This window comes from Elgaria multicarinata, chromosome 10 (genome assembly GCF_023053635.1).
Source record: "Elgaria multicarinata webbii isolate HBS135686 ecotype San Diego chromosome 10, rElgMul1.1.pri, whole genome shotgun sequence".
NCBI lineage: Eukaryota > Metazoa > Chordata > Lepidosauria > Squamata > Anguidae > Elgaria > Elgaria multicarinata.
In genome coordinates this window covers 70,570,658-70,588,975 of record NC_086180.1, presented here as the reverse complement: position 1 = coordinate 70,588,975, position 18,318 = coordinate 70,570,658, and the positions used below count along the sequence as shown (strand labels likewise).

The window sequence follows — 18,318 nt, the reverse complement described above, 5'->3', positions numbered from 1 at the left end:
CGCACTTAAGGATTGTGGTTGGGGGAAACACAGTGGGGCCAGGGGAAGGGGATGTAGCCTCTTGCTGTACCCTGGAGGGTTGGATTGGGGCCCCAGGGCTGAGGTTCTGCACTTCTCTTCTAATCACACAGCCGTAGAAGAAGAAGAAAAAAGAGAAGTATTAGCATATTGTCAGTTCCTGACTTCTAGGTCATGAGGCCCAAGTCACAGCCCAACTTTTAACTGCAGTAATTCCATTAATTAGCCAAAAACCTTTATAGTCCCAGTAAAGATCCACAGTTAACAAATCCACACCATACGTCCTTGACCAGAAACAGTTCATGAGCATCACTACCCAAACCACCCTGAGTTCTGCACACAGAATAAATCCAAATAGGTCCAGAGTTCTAGTGAGAATGGAAAGTTTTCCAGGTGATTGAAGTGTTGCTTCCAACAAAGTCTACCACTGATTGCTCTGGTTTAAATACAGGGCAGTGGCCACTAAAGATCAGTATCAGACATTCGATCCTGGCAGGGAAAACTGGCTTTGGGGCAGTTGCTACGCCTCATGCCTCTGAAATGCCCTCTTTAGTTGAGGATGCAGTAAAGGAGACATCCCTGAACGTCCCTCCTCCTGCTGCCCTGCTCCCATGGAAGAGGTCGCTGGTTGAGAAGAAGGGGCTTCCGTCAAGGTCAGGTCTCCGAACTGTGGAAGATAGGCTGTGTCAGCATCCTGCATCTCACCCCCTCCCTGCACTAAAGCCAGTGGGAGACCTGGTGGAACTGAGTTTTCAGGCACCTGACTTCCCACGTCTGTATCGTGCCCTTCTGACTCGGGATTGATGTCAGAGGCTAGAGCTCCCTCTGAACTGGGCCAAGATCCCACGGCTATGAAGCCACCACAAACACTCTTACTATACCATCGCTCCCATTCACTAGATTCACTTTCAAGTCAACGCTCCTGAGAATGGACTATTAGAGAGGTCTTCTGCAAAAGACTGTTACATTTTAAACTTTTGTCTAAAATGAAATTTCCCAAATACCACAAGTACCATTTGCATTAAGAAACAGAATGCTTTCCCCCAAAATAGCCACGTTAAACATCAGCACTTAACATTTAGCCAAGCAATGCCCCCCCCACACACACACGCATGGATGGATATATATATACTATATAATATAGTTGCAGAAATAACATTCCAGAATATTTCTTTCTTCCCCTTCCCCACCACCCCTGCCACCACCGATATGTCCTAACAAGCACACAGCGCTACGGGGGGGAGGGGAGCACATCACAGGACTGACAGGCTGCAGTCTCCCAAGATGCGAGAGCGAAGAAAGACATAGTGCTACTTGCAGACAGTGAAAAGCGGGGTGAGCTAGAGGTGATGTTGCAAGAGGGGAATTAAGAAAGAGAGAAGGCATGAGTCATGAAAGACTTTAGCGGGCTAGACTTTATGACAAGAATGTCAACATGGAAAACATGATCTTTACAGAATTGACAGAGAGGGAAAAAGGAGGCACAGTGAGCATATGTCAAGATAGATTATGAAGCCAGTGAAGTACTCATAATGGCTAATTTTGGCAGGCATAGGAAAGCAAAAAATATATCTGCCATACAAAATCAGGGCATGTCTGTACTGTTGGTTTTGAAGGGAACTGGAGGTGTATCCAATGTACACTTGAGACCCACACTGTGAGCCAGTGTGGTGTAGTGCTTAGAGTGTTGGACTGAGATCTGGGTTCTAGTCTCCACTTGGCCACAGAAGCTCACTGGGTGAGTTCGGGTCAGTCACAGACTCTCAGCCCAATTTACCTTGTTGTTGTGAGGATAAAATTGAGAGCAGGAGGATTATGTATTCTGTCTTGGGTTCCTTGGAGGGAAAAAGGCAGGATATAAATATATTAAATAAATAAATATTGACATATTTCAACAAAGGGACCAGGATAGTTCACAGCGATGTTTACCGTGCTGAAGTAAGAAAGCAAAGAACAGCACAGGAACAGATGAGACAACCCAAATGAAACAAGAAGAAATGAGATCAACTGTAAGGTGAACTAGTACAGAGCATAGCTTCAAATTAAAACAATCCCAGACGAAGGAGTTGACGGTTACTCAATACATATAGCAGGGGTGGGGAACCTCTTCTAGCCCAAGGCCAGAATTTAATTGACGAGGAGCTGGGTGGGGGGGGCGCATTCCAGTGGTGGAAGAGGGCAAAGGGAGCAAGGGCAAAGGCAAATGGGGGTGGCGTCAAATATAGCAGCATATTTTAGCTTAAAGCTCTCTGTAATAATTTAGGAGTGGCATTTCTACTTCGGAGGAGGAAAAAACTGGACAAAAGCCAGGAAACTACCAAACGACCAGCATTTGGGGGAAAGGGAGTGGTCATCTGGGCAACCCTGAAGATCCAGATTGGGACCCCCAAGAAGTCTGGATTTGGCCCTTGGGCGTGAGGTTCTCTCTCCCTGGTGTGCAGTATGTGGTTCTCCCTCTCTGTCTTTGTTTCCTCTCTTTGTATAAAAGATAATAGAGATCTAGGTGAATCTCTTTTCTATCTAGTTTATGGCAACCTCCCCCGCTGCCTGTTTTATTTCTTGTGCAATTGCATTTCCATCCAAATTTGCAGCATCAATTGCCGCTGCCTTTTCAAGGCTCTTATGATAATGTTGCTGGCAGAAAGTGATAGACGTGCAAACCCTGCCCACGAGCCCTGAAGAATCTCCCAGATGCCCTGTCAGAGCCTGATGCGTACGGACATGTTTCGTTTTGTTTTTAAATGCACCAAGGTTACAGGAAGAAGAAAATGGTGGCACTCAAAATGCGCTGTGCACAGTGCAAATAGGGCTGAAGCTCAAACTCAATCAAAGCTATCCTAAGGATGGAACTATGTATCATATTATGAAAATGGCATCTCCATGTCAACTTCTCCTAGTCTCTCCAATAACATGTGAGATGGGGTATTGTAAATGTGGTTGGTTGACAGCTGGAAGAGGGAGCGGACATTAGCTGAGTGGAAATATGTTTAGGAGATTACTAGTTCTGATAGCATCCTTCCAAGATCTCCAGAGTTACACCATGATGATTTGTTGCCCAAGGCAAAGGAAAAGATGATACCTTCCCCTGTTACATGTACAAAAGCGGACCAGACTGGCAGTTGAATCATACTGCAGCATTGGCAACAGGTCAGCATCACAGGACACAAAATTTAACTTTTGTGAACCATCTGGAGAACTTTGGCTGTCTGGCAGTATGGAAAATGAAACAAATGCGTGCAAATGACTGAATGATAGCATCTTCCACTGCAACCAAGAGCAGCAGGCCATAGGGCACACACAGCTCTTCCCATTCCCTGCCCTTCACCGCCATCAAGAAGCAATTGGGCTATTTGGTTATTATTATTATTATTATTATTATTATTATTATTATTATTATTTGCATTTTTATACCGCCCAACAGCCAAAGCTCCCTGGGCGGTTCACAAAAACTAAAACCATTCAAAGTATAAAACACAGTATAAAAACATGATATAACATACACATTAAAAACTGATTAAAAACATACCATACATGATTAAAACATCTTTAAAACATCCTGAAAACATTATAAAATTCCACCGGATAGGCCTGCCGGAATAGATCAGTCTTTATTGCTTTTTTAAATTCTAAAAGACTGTCAAGTTGACGAATCTCCTCCGGCAGGCCATTCCACAGTCTGGGTTACAGGCTACCATCCCAGGCAGCTGTTCTGAGCCACACAGTGTGCAATTTGGCATGGAACAGGAAGCTCTTGGGTGAGAATATGACAGCCTGTGACCTTCTAACCTCTGTGCCATCACCACAATCTCCTCTCCCAGGACATCAAGAGATATAATCTTAAACATTGCTATTGCCACTGACATCTATGCTACTTTACAGCTTGAAAGTTGTGGGGCTGCCATCTTTAGCCCTGCACAGAAGTTTGTGGAGAAACATCTAAGCTGTTGTGTCCTCTCCATGAGGTTCTGTGGGTCTTCTTTCATTTATCTTTCTTTAATTCCATAGTCCAGAAATCTAGCGCTTAGCAAAGTTTGAGGAAATATCCAGCAGTGAGGGGAAGTCGTTCTCAGAGGTCATCCAGCACCCACTGTCCACCACCAGGGTTGTGCCTGTCATGTAGGATGATAATGGGCTGGCCAAGTACAGGGCACTGTGGGCCATCTCTGTCTTGTTCCCTACCTGCTGAAGTGGGATTCTTTGATGGAGGTTTCCTTCTTCTAGTTGAGGTGGAACTAAGTGCTGGTATCCCTCTGTGCCCAAAATGGGACCTGGTGCCATGCTGTTCACCCTGATTTTGTTAGGTCTCCATTCCACAGCCAGATGTTTTGCCATTGCATCTACGGCTGCCTTGGCTGTCCCTGCATGCACTTTGACAGCTTGGTGCCTGTAGCTTCAGGTCGCTGTGATATTTACAATGACTCCGCCATGGTCCTGGAGGCACTTTTCGTACAGGACTTTGGAGACATTGAACGGTCCCAAAGTGTTGATCTCAATCACGGTTTTGAAGGCATTGAAGGACAAAGAGCTAGCTGGGCAGAGGAAGTTGCCAGAAGCATTGCTAACAAGGATGTGAATCCACTCAAACTCCTTTAGGGCCTCATCCATGGCTGCTATGATCACCTGTGGTTGCCTGATGTCTAGAACCAGGGGCAGGCATTGCTGGCCAGTGGCTGCGGACAGTTTCTCGGCAGCCTCTATATGTCCTTGCTGGCAATGACATTCCGGCAGCCATGCCTCATCAAAATCTCTGCTATGCAGAACCCAATGCTGGAACTGCCTCCAGTGATGAATCCAACTTTACCCTTGAGGATGTCAGGACTGAAGAGGTAGGAACATTCCTGGCGACAGTCATCCGTGTTCACATCAGGAAGAGACTGGCATGCAACCTACTTGGGGCATGGCTTCTTCAACAGATCTGCCCAGCAAGGTACTTCGCCCCTGTCCTTCACCATCATCTGCCACCTGAGGCAGCTGCCTCACTCTAACTTAATGTCAGGGCCAACCCTGCAGATCTCTATGAATTAGCTTCCATTGTTCTTCAAATAAACACTCTGTTGTTAATGCTGAGTAATTGTCAGTGAGGCTTATGTTTAAAGAGTTTGACCCAATACCTACACCTTGCTATTTGCTCAGTAAGACTGTGAGAATGTAGTTCCACATTAAAACATATTATTCATTACATTCACACACATACACACTGTTTTCTAGTGTCCTATCAAAGCTGTTTACTGAAATGATAAAAACACACATAAAATATAACAATAAAAACAGTAAAATAATCACTAGTCAGCTATATTGGCTCAGTCACCCTTCAGGGAAATCCTGCATGAAGAGGTGGGTCTTGAGCAGATGTCTAAACATCAAGATTGAAGATGCCTGCCTTCTGTCAATGGGGAGTGCATTCCAGAGGGCAGGTTCTGAATACTCTATTACAGGCGAATCTCAGAAGCATGCAGCACTGTCAGAAGTACTCCTCCTAAAACCACAAGGACTGGGCAGGGATATAATTCCTAAGCCAACCTGGCCCCAAGTTGTCTAGGACTTTATATGCTAACAACAAAACCTTAAAGTGGTGTGGTAGCTTATTAGCACCTAGAGGAGTTCTTTCAACAGAGGTGTAACAAACATGCTGCCGAAAAGAATCTGTATTAGTACCTCCATGCATCTATAGCTTCCAGACTAGGCCTAACAATGGCTGCACATGGAGCACATTGCAGTAATCCAGTCTTGAGATTATCAATGCCTGAACCACCATGGCCAAACTATCACAGTGAATTCTGACAATATAGGCAAAAGAAATACCCTAATTCAGTAATCTGCCCCAGGCACATAGATAATTTCATTCATTTTCATTGAGGGTGCATAAGGGTCTTTCCACTGAAATGAATGGAGACACACACACACACACACACACACACACACCAATGTGTACAGATGTTCTATGCATTTACTGGAGCCCTAGAGCCCTAGATTAAGATTATAATCTCTTTCTCCTCCACCCTGAAGAGTAAATATTTGAAGTGTGTCTATCAACCAGTTGCAGCACATATTCCTTCTCCCTATTTCCTAGATTTCCTGTTTCCAACAGGGAAAGAGAAGAAACCTGAGTGCATATGATGCGCTCATTGTTCAGGTTTAGTTGCTGTGCTGCCAGGTTGAAGCCCCAAGAGTCTACAATGTACATAACAGCCTGAGGCTAAGTGCACAAAAGGGACCGCATCCCATGACATTGATGCGTAGTCAGGGAAGCTTTTAGTATTCCAACCTTATTTCTGTCATAGACTTCCTCTACAAGGAAATCTCTTTGAGCATCAGTACTTTTCCTCTATGTAGAATGAGGACAATAACATTTTACTCTCTACTCTTGAGACTGAATTCATTAATACTTGCAGAACTATTTGAGCTCCACAAATGGAAGGCAGTATTGAAGTGCAAATTATAATATTATCTTAACAAAAGATGCCATCATTAGAATCAATGGAAGTTAAAATGAAATGAGACAAACTTCCTATTCATTTATTAGCATGTTGAAATGATTATCCTGCCCGTGTCAAGACAGGAGAAACAATCACAAATAATGAAGTAAACCCCACTAATTGGTAGGAAGAATACCCAAATCAACTGCTTAGAAAAACAACGCTGAATCTAGCAGTTGGCAATTGCTCGCCTGTGTGATATTAAAATGAATCAAATCCAAAGTAACAGAATTATAGCAACGTCATAGCTGCTATATTTGCTAGCAAAATTTGGAAAGAAAGAAAACTGCGGCTGTTGCTAGACCAGGGGTTAGCGCGGTGCGAGGCCCGTGCTCGTCCCTGTGCATCCAGATGATGCACAGGGGATCCCGACGTCAGCCAGGGCTCAAGCCGCCCTGGCACCGCGCTAACAGAAACCGCTTGTAGCGTGGTTCTTCCTGCGGTCCCGGCCTCAGGTCGGGCTGAGGCCAGGACTGCGGGCGTGTGGACCGTTCCGCCGCTTTTCCCGGCTACTGCACTTACACGCGAGTAGCAGGGGAAAGTGGCAGATGGGCTGCAGTGCTCCCGCCCCCCTTCCCCTGATTCCGCCCCCACGACCTCCCCTGGCCTCCGATCCCTCCCTGTCCCCACCTGCTGTATCCTGCTGCCGCCGCCGATGTCCCCAGCCGCCCAGTCCCACTGCTGCCACTGTCCCCAGCCGGCTTTTCCTGTTGTCGCCATGTCCGACCTGCAGGACATGGCGATGTCTGTTACCATGTCCGGCCTGTGATGCCTGCTGAGCAGGCATCACCGCCCGGACATGGCAACAACAGGAAAAGCCGGCTGGGGTCAGTGGCAGCGGCAGCGGGACAGGGCAGCTGGGGACATTGGTGGCAGCAGCAGGATAGGGCGGCTGGGGACATCAGCGGCGGCAGCAGGACACAGCAGGTGGGGACAGGGAGGGATCGGAGGCCAGGGGAAGTCGTGGGGGGGAATTGGGGGCAGGGGTCCCTATTTTTTAAAAAAAACCCTACCTTTTCCGGTGGTGCGCTCCTGCGCACGCGTCCCCTTTAAGGGAAAAAATGGCGGATGCGACAGGGCTTCCCTCGGCCCCGTTGCGTCTTACGTGTGGACGGGGCCTACAGGCCGAGCTACTTCGAGCGTGGCCTGGCCCCTCCTCCCACACGGATTATCAGGTAGGTCTAGCAAGGCCCTGAGTTATTTTATTTCCAGAATTTCTGAATCCTACCCTGAACGTTCTGGTGGCCACACCAAAATCCACCACACTTCTGACACGCAAGTCACCAGTTCCTTCTGAGCCTGGAAATGTTAATTGTCAAATTTACATTGGCAAGTATTGTGTAATCTCAAGATATTTGCAGTTTCACAAGGTCAACATTTGTGTAACTGTCAAGCCAGCTCCTGCAATCTCGCCAGTCCTTATAGTACCAGGTATGCCTTTGAGTGAAACAGACATGCTGTTCTTAAGACTATAAAATCTTATGGCTTATGATGCCCACAAGCAAAACAACGCACGAAAGTCTCTTGAGCCTAATTTAATTAAACCAAACAACTGACAATATTGACATAATAGCAAAGAGAATTAAATCGGTTGAAACTTGAACAGGATGATGAATTTTCTACAGAAAATAAGAAATCCCCTGCTTGGAAAACTGAACTGGAGGGTGTGGGGAGAGGAGGAAATTTTCTTTTGCAGATTTTGTACTTTATTGCACAATATAACACTGTGATTCTTTGGCTTGGGTTAATGGAGGGACGCATTCCTTAGGATGAGAAGTCCTTTTCAGTCATTGCTGTAACAAACTTGACATCTTTAGGCAGCTAATTAGAAAACTAAATAAAACCGAGGCTATGTTAAATCAGTCCAGAAAGGGCTCCCAGCCTGCTGCTTCACTCTTTCTTCCACAGACCAAAGGAGGCCATAGGCAGCAAAGCACTCATGTGTAGAGAAATCTATCATAGAGCGACTGGCTAAGATTGTGATGTACACACACAAAAAGGGAGAAAAGTCTCAGGCTGCTACAGACAAATTTATTGTGAAAAAAATATTTTCACAATAAATTTGTCTCTAGCAACCTGAAACTTTTCTCCTCATTTTTGTATTTATCTTGGATGCTCACCCACCTTGCACCCTAAGATTTTGATGTGCAGATATGCTTTGGCATTATGAATGGTCAGAACTAACCCAAGATGCTTTGCTGCCAGAGATGGACAAGATGGCTCCCCACTCCCTCCATTTCTATGTACAAAGCTGAGTAGAGTGGTAGTTGAATCTTACTGCAACAGGGGCAATGGTGTCCCTGTACTGCACCTGAGAGCAGCAGGCTAATTTAGGGGGTGCTGGGCATACCATGTGGTGTGCAGAGCTCTTGTCCTCCAACACCTTGCCACCACTGCCCCCCAGTATCCGCTGTCTGAAGCGGTTGCCACATTGCGCCTAATGACAGCGCTGGCCCTGAGAATGAAAATATTGGGAGTGATAGGGTCTGGCCAAGTTCAACCTCCTCAAGGACATTACCAGCCACACTTGGTGAAAACAACTAGAACTACCAGAAAGAATTAATAAAAAATAACGCTAAATTTAGTGTCGTGTGCAGAGTCGCACCCTCTCAAAGTAGCTCTTTCAGTTCAATGTAGTCAGGGCTGGTGCCAGACTATTTTGCACCCTAGGCAGGTGAGCTGCTTCCACCCACCCACCCCCACCCACCCCCAGCGTACCCCATCCCCACCCCACTCCAGGGTACCCCACCCCCACCCCAGTGTACCTGGGCATGGGGCGCCATCTCGCCCGCCCAGCCGAAGTGAAGCCAGGACACTGGGGTGGGGGAGCTGGCTGGCTGGCCAGCTTCAAAAAGGCGTGCCCGGAAGCTGCTCTCCTAAAGCGGCTTCCAGCCAGGCATGTTATTCCGAAGTCGCCCGCCCACTCCCCCACCCCAGCATCTTGGCTTCAAAGCCAGCACCCGGCCAGAAGCCGCTCCTGGCTTCGAAGCCAGGACGCTGGGGTGGGGGCTGGCTTCGGAATGGCATGCCTGGAAGCCACTCTTCCAGAGCGGCTTCCAGCCGGGTGCACCGTTCCGAAGCCACCCGCCCACTCCCCCACCCCAGCATCCTGGCTTCAAAGCCAGCGCCCGGCCAGTAGCCGCTCCTGGCTTTGAAGCCAGGACACTGGGGTGGGGGGCAGGTGGGCGGCTTCAGAACAGCACACCCGGAAGCCACCCTCTCAGAGCCTCTGTGGGAGAGCAGCTTCCGGGGGCGCCGTTTGGCGCCCCCTTGCCTTGGTGCTCTAGGCCGCCGCCTGAGCTGCCTCTATGGCAGCACCAGCCCTGAATGTAGTCTCAGAAGAATACATACATGTGGAATGATGAACAGAAGAGCTCAACTCTCTTTCCTTAACCACATTGTATTGCATTTCCCTTTCTTAATCCAGGTGCCCCCTGGTGTCCTGGAGGATAATGGGAGTCGTGGTCCAATACATCCGGAGAGCACTAGGTTGCAGAGGGCTGATCTAACCAGTATACCACATTGCCTCTCAAGCATTTAAACTTCAATTGGATTTATTTCTATGTAGACAAGTATAAGATCACCCTGTAAGATTGCAATTCTAGGTTCACACACTTGGGAGTAATCTCCATCGAACTCACTGGGATTTATGAATAAATGTACGTAGGATTGGATTGCACATCCCACTAAATCACTGGAATTTAGAAATAAAACAGGCTGAGGTTCACAGCTGAAGTGTAACATCACAGAATAATCGACATAGGATCATTAAGGATTGTGGCATTAGAAGGGAGCTTGTGGGTTAGTCCTTCTTCAGTGAGGGAGGACTTACAGAGACATGAAAGAAACAGAAAGTTTTTCTTTCAAAGTTCCATGGAGAGAATAAAGCCTGCATTGATAGCAAGTGTCAATGTTGCATTGGTGGATTGTTCTTCCAACATAGTCAACATTCTTTGTAATGTTAACCTACATCTAGAGTTTAAATGGCTGCTTTTTGTCCTTCAGTTCTTAAGATTGCTATTGTCATCTTTTCTGAGCATATCCCTCGTTGTTAATCATCTTTTTTTCTAGGTTAAATGCACCCGTTCCCCCTGTATTCATAGGGCTTGCCTTGTAAACTCTTCAGTTATCTTCGGAACTATCCTCAGATGCCCAGAAACTAAAAATAGGAAGCTAAATGAGGTCATAGCAGTGCACTGAGTAGATCTGTACAATCTTTTCTTGCGTCTTGGAAACAATGTTCCTGTTGAATCAACCTAAAATGTCATTGGCCTCTTAAGCCATAGTACAGCATCTTATTTACACTACGTTCTACTGCAATGTTTGCCCAGCAGGTGAGCCCGTATATTTTCACAGCCTTGTTGTAGATAGCATCCCTCGATCCTCTGCAGAAAAGTTACCTGAATGGCTTATGAAACTGGTGATGGGATATTTCACCTCTAGGTTACAACAGATCCCCAGTTCAGCTACAGCATTGTCTAGTGATTACAATGCGAACTGAAAACAATTAGAGAATGCAAAGAGAATGAAAATACACATACGTCAGAACTGTGTTCTGTGTTTGGCAGTTCTTCATAGTCCTGTCTGCAGAAGAGACATGGAATTTATTTTGTCCTGGAGCAGGTTTCTATTTAATACCTTGTGTGATTCTTTGGTTTGCTGACACAATGTAGGCAAATATAACTAGCTTTAAAATGACATGACTTGATCCAGAGATGTGCATGAAGAGAATAGACAGAATCTTATTAATTGGTCGGAGCTGATTTGGTGTCATACTCTGGGAGAGGTAGGTTAGGCCCTCTGGATTCACAATGGCATGAAAATGAGACCATTTCTTACAACTTGATTTAGGCAAAGGGCTTACATTACATTCTCTATATTTTGGCCTAGACACACAATTCCTAATGCATGTATGCCTCTACCTTACCCATATGACCTCATTTTTATTACTCACCCCCCTCAGTCCCTGACATTTCCCACACAGAGCAGCAAAATCTGAAGAGGGGTTCTATTTATTTATTTATTTATTTATTTATTACATTTTTATACTGCCCAATAGCTGAAGCTCTCTGGGCGGTTCACAAAAATTAAAACCATAATAAAACAACCAACAGTTTAAAAGCACAAATACAAAATACAGTATAAAAAGCACAACCAGGATAAAACCACACAGCAAAATTGATATAAGATTAAAATACAGAGTTAAAACAGTAAAATTTAAATTTAAAATTAAGTGTTAAAATACTGAGAGAATAAAAAGGTCTTCAGCTGGCAACGAAAGGAGTACAGCGTAGGCACCAGGCGGACCTCTCTGGGGAGCTCATTCCACAACCAGGGTGCCACAGCGGAGAAAGCCCTCCTCCTAGTAGCCACCTGCCTCACTTCCTTTGGCAGGAGCTCACGGAGAAGGGCCCCTGTAGATGATCTTAAGGTCTGGGCAGGTACATATGGGAGGAGGCATTCCTTCAAATAACCTGGCCCCAAACTGTTTAGGGCTTTAAATGTCAATACCAGCACTTTGAATCGGACCTGGACTGGCAGCCAATGAAGTTGTAAAAGGACTGGCGTAATGTGATCTCGCCGGCCAGTCCCTGTTAGTAAATGGGCTGCTCTGTTTTGTACCAGCTGAAGCTTCCAGACCGTTTTCAAAGGCAGCCCCATGTATAACACATTGCAGTAATCCAAACGAGAGGTTATCAGAGCATGGATAACTGTAGCTAGGCTATCTCTGTCCAGATAAGGACGTAGTTAGTATATCAACCTAAGCTGATAAAAGGTGCTCTTTGCCACTGAGTTCACCTCATAGGTGAATATAGGTGCCTGAATATAGGGCTACAGATTGCCTGACTCCTGGTTTTGTTTTTTAAATATACCTTTGTTTCCTTCCCATCTGTTTGGAAACTCAACTACCATCAACGCTATGTAAGCTCATAGGTTCCCCTCAGGTAATTTTTGATTTTTAAACAATTTTATTTACTTTTAATTTGCAACTTGATGTACTTCTGTGTACCTTTGGCATACCCCAAGCATGAAGAAACCACTACCTTATTTTTGATAGCTCTGTTCTGCTGCCAAACTGTCAGGAACTCAACTGGATGAGTTTACTATTAGAGGGAACATAGCACCAAAATAATGCTATATATTCTCACCTCCTAGTAGGAACGCTCCTAGTCTGGGTTCCAACTAGGGATGTGCTCCGCTTCTCCTTGGACCAGAGAAGCAGAAGTGGATCGGGGGGCTTCGCCTCCCCTTAAGGCGGAGGCGAAGGGGATTGGGGGAGCAGCGGAGCATTGCGGAGTGGATCGAGGTGAAGGCGGATCCTTCACCTCGATCTGGAGCTCTGCAAAAAAGGTATGGGGGGTTTACTTGGCCCTGCCACTGTCGCTGCCACCCATGCGGCGAAGGCAGCAGAGCCAGGTAAGGGGGAGGGGTTCTTACCTGCATCCGTCCGCGGTCCTGCGGCTGCTTCAACTGAGCCCAAGGACTCAAACAGGAAAACTAGGCCGCAACTGCGGCCTGGTCTTCCTGTTTGAGTCCTTGGGCTCAGTTGAAGCAGCCACGGGTCAGTGGATGGACGCAGGTAAGGGGGAGGAGGGAGGGGGGTTTACCTGGCCCTGCCGCTGCTGCCGCCCGTGCGTCGATGGTGGCAGAGCCAGGTAAGGGGGAGGGGGTCTTACCTGCGTCCGTAGCGACCTGTCGCCAGCTTCACTAGAGCCTGTGGCTCAACCAGGAAGTGTAGGCTGCAATCGGGGCCTACAGTTCCTGGTTGAGCCGCGGGATCTAGTGAAGCTGGGCCGGGCCGGGAAGGACACAGATAAGGGGACACAGGTAAGGGGGAGGAGGGAGGGGGCCTTACCTGGCGCCACTCCCCGCCACTACAGAGCTCCGATTTGGAGCCGGAGCTCTGCAGCGGAGCGGAGCGGACCCTAGGCGGATCGAGGCGGGGCGGGGCGGGAGCGAAGAGGATCAGGGGGTCTGTGTACATCCCTAGTTCCAACTAGCCAGCCATGCCGTTTTCCAGTGTTAGGGAAATTTTCCCTAACCCTATAGGGAAGGAACGACTTCAACAACCAGTCCAGATTCAGAGGCTCTTTATTTACTACGCGCGTAAAAGAAAGGCCCACTTCGTACAAACCGGTGGTGAAAACTCTCTCCCAATCATCCACATCAGCATACTTTTATACTCATCAAAGTTGCTCTGATGAAGTCATACTTTCCCCTCCTCCCATACATGTTCCATAAACGGAAACCCATTCTTACATAAACAATGCCATATTTTGGCAGCCTATGACCGGCACAAAATGTTACATTCTGTAGTAGTAGTAGTAGTAGTAGTAGTAGTAGTAGTAGTAGTAGTAGTATTTGATAAGCACCTCAAGGAGAAATAAGAAGTCCAGAGTATGCTCTGACCCTTCAGAAATGCCTAGTCAGAGGGCTTTAGATGGTAAATAGATGACATGATGCGCCTCTAAGTCTATGTTACCCAGCCTGGTTCCTAAACACAAGCAGACATGTTTCTGGAAAAAGTAACATGTGACCATGGCTGATAAGGAGCCAGGAGATCAGGACAGCCTTGAGGCTTCCTGTGCATCTTTGTTTTTAGAGGCATGAAGGTGGGGGCTAGAGGGAAAGTGTCAGGAGTGTGTTTGAGCAATTTATTCACATCAAATTGAGGGGCTTCAACAGGGGGCATTTTCAGATTTCTTTATCACCAGGATACTTCATCCCTACCACTTCTCCATTTTTCTTTTGTAGCTGATATTTAACATTCTATGGCTACTGAGCATGCTCAATCATCAGCGACCTGTTTGTTGTTGTGGATTTTTTCCCCCCATTGGATGTATGTGGGGTGTGTGTGTGTGTCTGTGTGTGTGTGTGTGTGTGTGTGTGTGTTATGTTTTGTGCTTTTGGAATCCTTGGCATTCCCCAGAGCATGCTGAACTTTCCCTCTTATTTCTCAGTGCCCCATTTGGGACTACAATTCTGTCAGCATTCATCACCCATGTTTACTATTAGGAGTGATACTGCTGCAGCTAGCATCAAAATTTTCCAGTTAGGAGTTTTGTTGCTGTAAAATCCAGCACTTCCTGGGGCAAGATCATCCAAACAGTGCTCAGTAAATTAGCAACTGCTGTGTATTTTACACTCCCACACCGGAAAACCACTACCCCATCTGGTGCCCTCCAGGTGTTTATGACTTCAACTCCCATCAGCCCCAGCTAGCATGGTTAGGAATCTTGGGAGCTGTAGTCCAAAACATGGAAAGTCACCAGGTTGAGGAAGGCTGATTTACATCCATTGTTAGTTAGCAACAATACAACCTCTGAGCTAAAGCCAGCAAACAGAAACTTACGTTCTCGCCAATTTGCATCTTCCATCTTCAAATATTTTCCTTATAGATGCACCTGAAGGGAATTAAAGGCAACATGGGATAATTGTATAGTATTTCGTAGCGAGAAATGTTTTCCCGTGAACATGTAATATTAACTTTTAAACATCAGAACCAAGAGTATCAGAGCTTGTACTGCATTTGCTCACCAGAATGTTATTAGTATATTAATGTACATACTTTATATTTCAAGATGTGATGCTATACTGACACATACACACACCATTGAAAGGGATTGACAAGCACAATTACAAAGTGTGAGAAACTATTAAGAATAATTTGATGTGCAGAGCAATATAATACAATTTACTTGGAAGCCACTCTGATTTGTGTTCACTGGGGTTTACTCGTGTGTGTGTGTGTGTGTGTGTGTGTGTGTGTGTGTGTGTAAAATTTCAGTTTTAGCCAAGTGGATAAAATCTGTGAAGATGTGCACTTCTGTTATCTACCTCTAGCCAATATATGTCTAGTAAGCCTTTGTACTTCTTAGCACTCTCAGTAAACCTATGTAAAGATGAGTGTTTGCAGTATCAGGGGTGTTTACACTCAATGGAGAACTTTATAGTAACCTACCCTTTTTATGGAGAGAGATATAACATTTTTTGTAGACAGAATAAATTGCCCATTTTGTTGGCAGAGCTCAACCAGATGTGCAAGCTAAGTAAGCTTTTTCTTTTCAGGTGTGTCAACCTGAGCCAGTTGTCAATACTGAATAAATTTTAAATTTATTTTATGGAGCACATTAGTCTTCATACAATGCTTACTCTACTTTTAAAATAAAATATCATAAAGAAGAAATTTTCATGAGTGTCAGATGCAGTAGATTTCCACAGGGTGCATAAGATTTAAAAGCATGGCATACTCTGCTCACTATAATAATCTAAATATATGACTGCAAAACACAGAAGCAACAGAACAGTTGAATAAATAAGCTGGCATAGCTACGTTTCTGAAAATAGACATATTTGAAATACTGCCTACTAATTATTGTGGAGATTGCTACATAAATACCAAAAATAAAAATCCAATTTTTTAAAGACTAAAAAGTAGCCTGTATTAAAAGGGGAGCAGTAGTTTAATTTTCCTGTGGCGCAAGCTTGCTGGTTTTTTATAAACTACTGGTATTGTTTATCACTATAAATATTAAATAAAGGGGTGGCGGGAATAGATGAAGCCACAGGTACATCACTGCAGGAAACATAGGATTGAAAATTACATTGAACTTCTTAAATTAGTAACTCCATAGCACAAAACACTACTTATTTTGCACTGCCACATTGATCAAATTTATCTGATACAACTTGAGTTGTATCAGAATGTATTCGATGTAGTATTGTGTTATAGCACAGGGCCATATTGCTTGGGATGCCTATGCCTTAACACACATCTAATGTAAAATGCCATTTCAATTACTACAGGACCGTCTCATGTGTCATTCTGAACATAAAAAGCAAACAATGAAACACACACACACACACACACACACACACACACATTACTGCCAAGGAAATGCACTTTCATCCAGTAGCTCACAGATATCGGGCTAAGGTCTTGTCTAGGAAGGAACAACCAAAAAAAAAAAAAAAGGAGGATCAAAGAGGAAGTACTGTGCATTTTGAGCTGTACTATTTACTGTGTTCCTGCTGTTCTCCTGTGATAACACTTCCATTGATCAGCATTTGTGATAGTGGCTTGTGGATACTGAAAGTTCTAGTAGATAGTACTGGAGTAGACACAGTCGTCATGGTGTATGTTGGGAACTATGATGTAGGGAAATGTAGTCCTGAAATCCTGGAAGCCAAATTCAGGAAGTTGAAAGCCAGGATCCCAAGGGAGCTTTCTCTGAAATTCTGTCTGTTCCACATGCAGGGCCAGCTAGACAGGCAAAACTGAAGAGTCTCAATGTGTAGATGAGATGGTGGTATAGAGAAGCATTTAGATTTGTTAGGCTTGATTAAATTTTTTATTCATGGCTACCCTAAATGGGTTTTAGCCAAAGATTTGTTAGGCACTGGAGATGGTTTGGGGACAAGCTGGGCCTGCACAAAAGGGATGGACTGCACTTGAACCAGAATGGAACCAGACTGCTGGCATGTAACATGAAAACGGTGGAAGCACAGCTTTTAAACAGAACTCAGGTGGAATGCCAATAGGACTTAGGGAAGGTCTGATTTGAGTTCAGTCATCCCTAAGAGGTGAAGGTGAAAATGTTTCCAATTGCTCAAATGGGGATGGGGTAGAAATAGGCCACAACCATACATTAAAACATGATAGCCAGTCAAAGGGCCAGAGGGAATAAGCACATGCCAGAAACATCAGGAAAAGGACACCATTTATAGGAGTTTCTGTGCTAATGCTAGAAGCCTCTAAATCAATATGAGAGGATTGGGGTGATTGGTTTTAAGGGGCAACATAGATATAGTGGGCATAATGGAAACCTGGTGGAATGGAGAGGAATTATGGGGTACATCTCAGTATATAAACTCTGTAGCAGGGGTGGACAACATGGGCTTGCATCCTGCATGCAGCCCCTGAAGCCCACCAGTGTGGCCCCCACTACCCCTTGAAAGTCAGGGGAACCCAAAAAAAGTTTTACAATTTTTCAAACAAAAAGGCATCTAAAGATGCTATAAGTCCCCAAAAGGCCAAAATTAGCTTTGATTTTTTAAAAGTCCCCCCTGGTTTTGGCACCTCCATTGGGTGCGAGGCCCTTGGGGTGGGTCTATAGGATCAAAATGTCCTTCAGACTTCTAGAAGTTGTCCAGCACTGCTCTATAGGAAGAACAAAGAAGGGTGTACTAGATGTAGGGCTCAGCTACACCAAGCAGGATATTCCACTATGAAAGTGGCATGAAAGTGATATATAAAAGGCAGGAGCCACGCTACTGCTTTATAGTGATATTGAAGTTCATTGCAGGATCTATATTTCTGCCTTATAGTGGTAATGAAGTGCACTGACAACTGTTGGGGCACATGACACATCTACACCAAGCAGGATTTAACACTATGGCCACAGCTAGATGTAAGGTTTATCCTGGGATCATCCAGGGTTCGCCCCTGCCTGAGCACTGGATTCCCTGTGTGTCACCTAGGTGAACAGGTTTGACCCCTGGATGATCCAGGGATAAACCTTAGGTCTAGCTACGGCCTATGAAAGTGGTATGAAAGCAGTATATGGTATGTGTCAATGGGCCCCAACAGTTGTCAGTGCACTTCAATACCACTATAAAGCAGTAGTGTGGCTCCTGCCTTTTATATACTGCTTTCATACCACTTTCATAGTGGAATATCTGCTTGGTGTAGATGAGCCCATAGTGTTGCTCTGTATATCAAAGAGGGTATAACATCAAATATACTAAGAACATTAAAAGAGGCAGACTTTTCCAGAGAAGTGCTGTGGGTGACATTATGAGACCTAAAAAGTAACATGCTATC

The 18,318-nt window shown here is 45.3% G+C and overlaps 1 pseudogene; it reads right to left on the bottom strand.

Annotated features, from left to right (window-relative positions):
- Positions 1-3,711: 3,711 nt before the first annotated feature.
- Positions 3,712-4,879, bottom strand: LOC134404726 (peroxisomal 2,4-dienoyl-CoA reductase [(3E)-enoyl-CoA-producing]-like; annotated as a pseudogene).
- Positions 4,880-18,318: the final 13,439 nt, after the last annotated feature.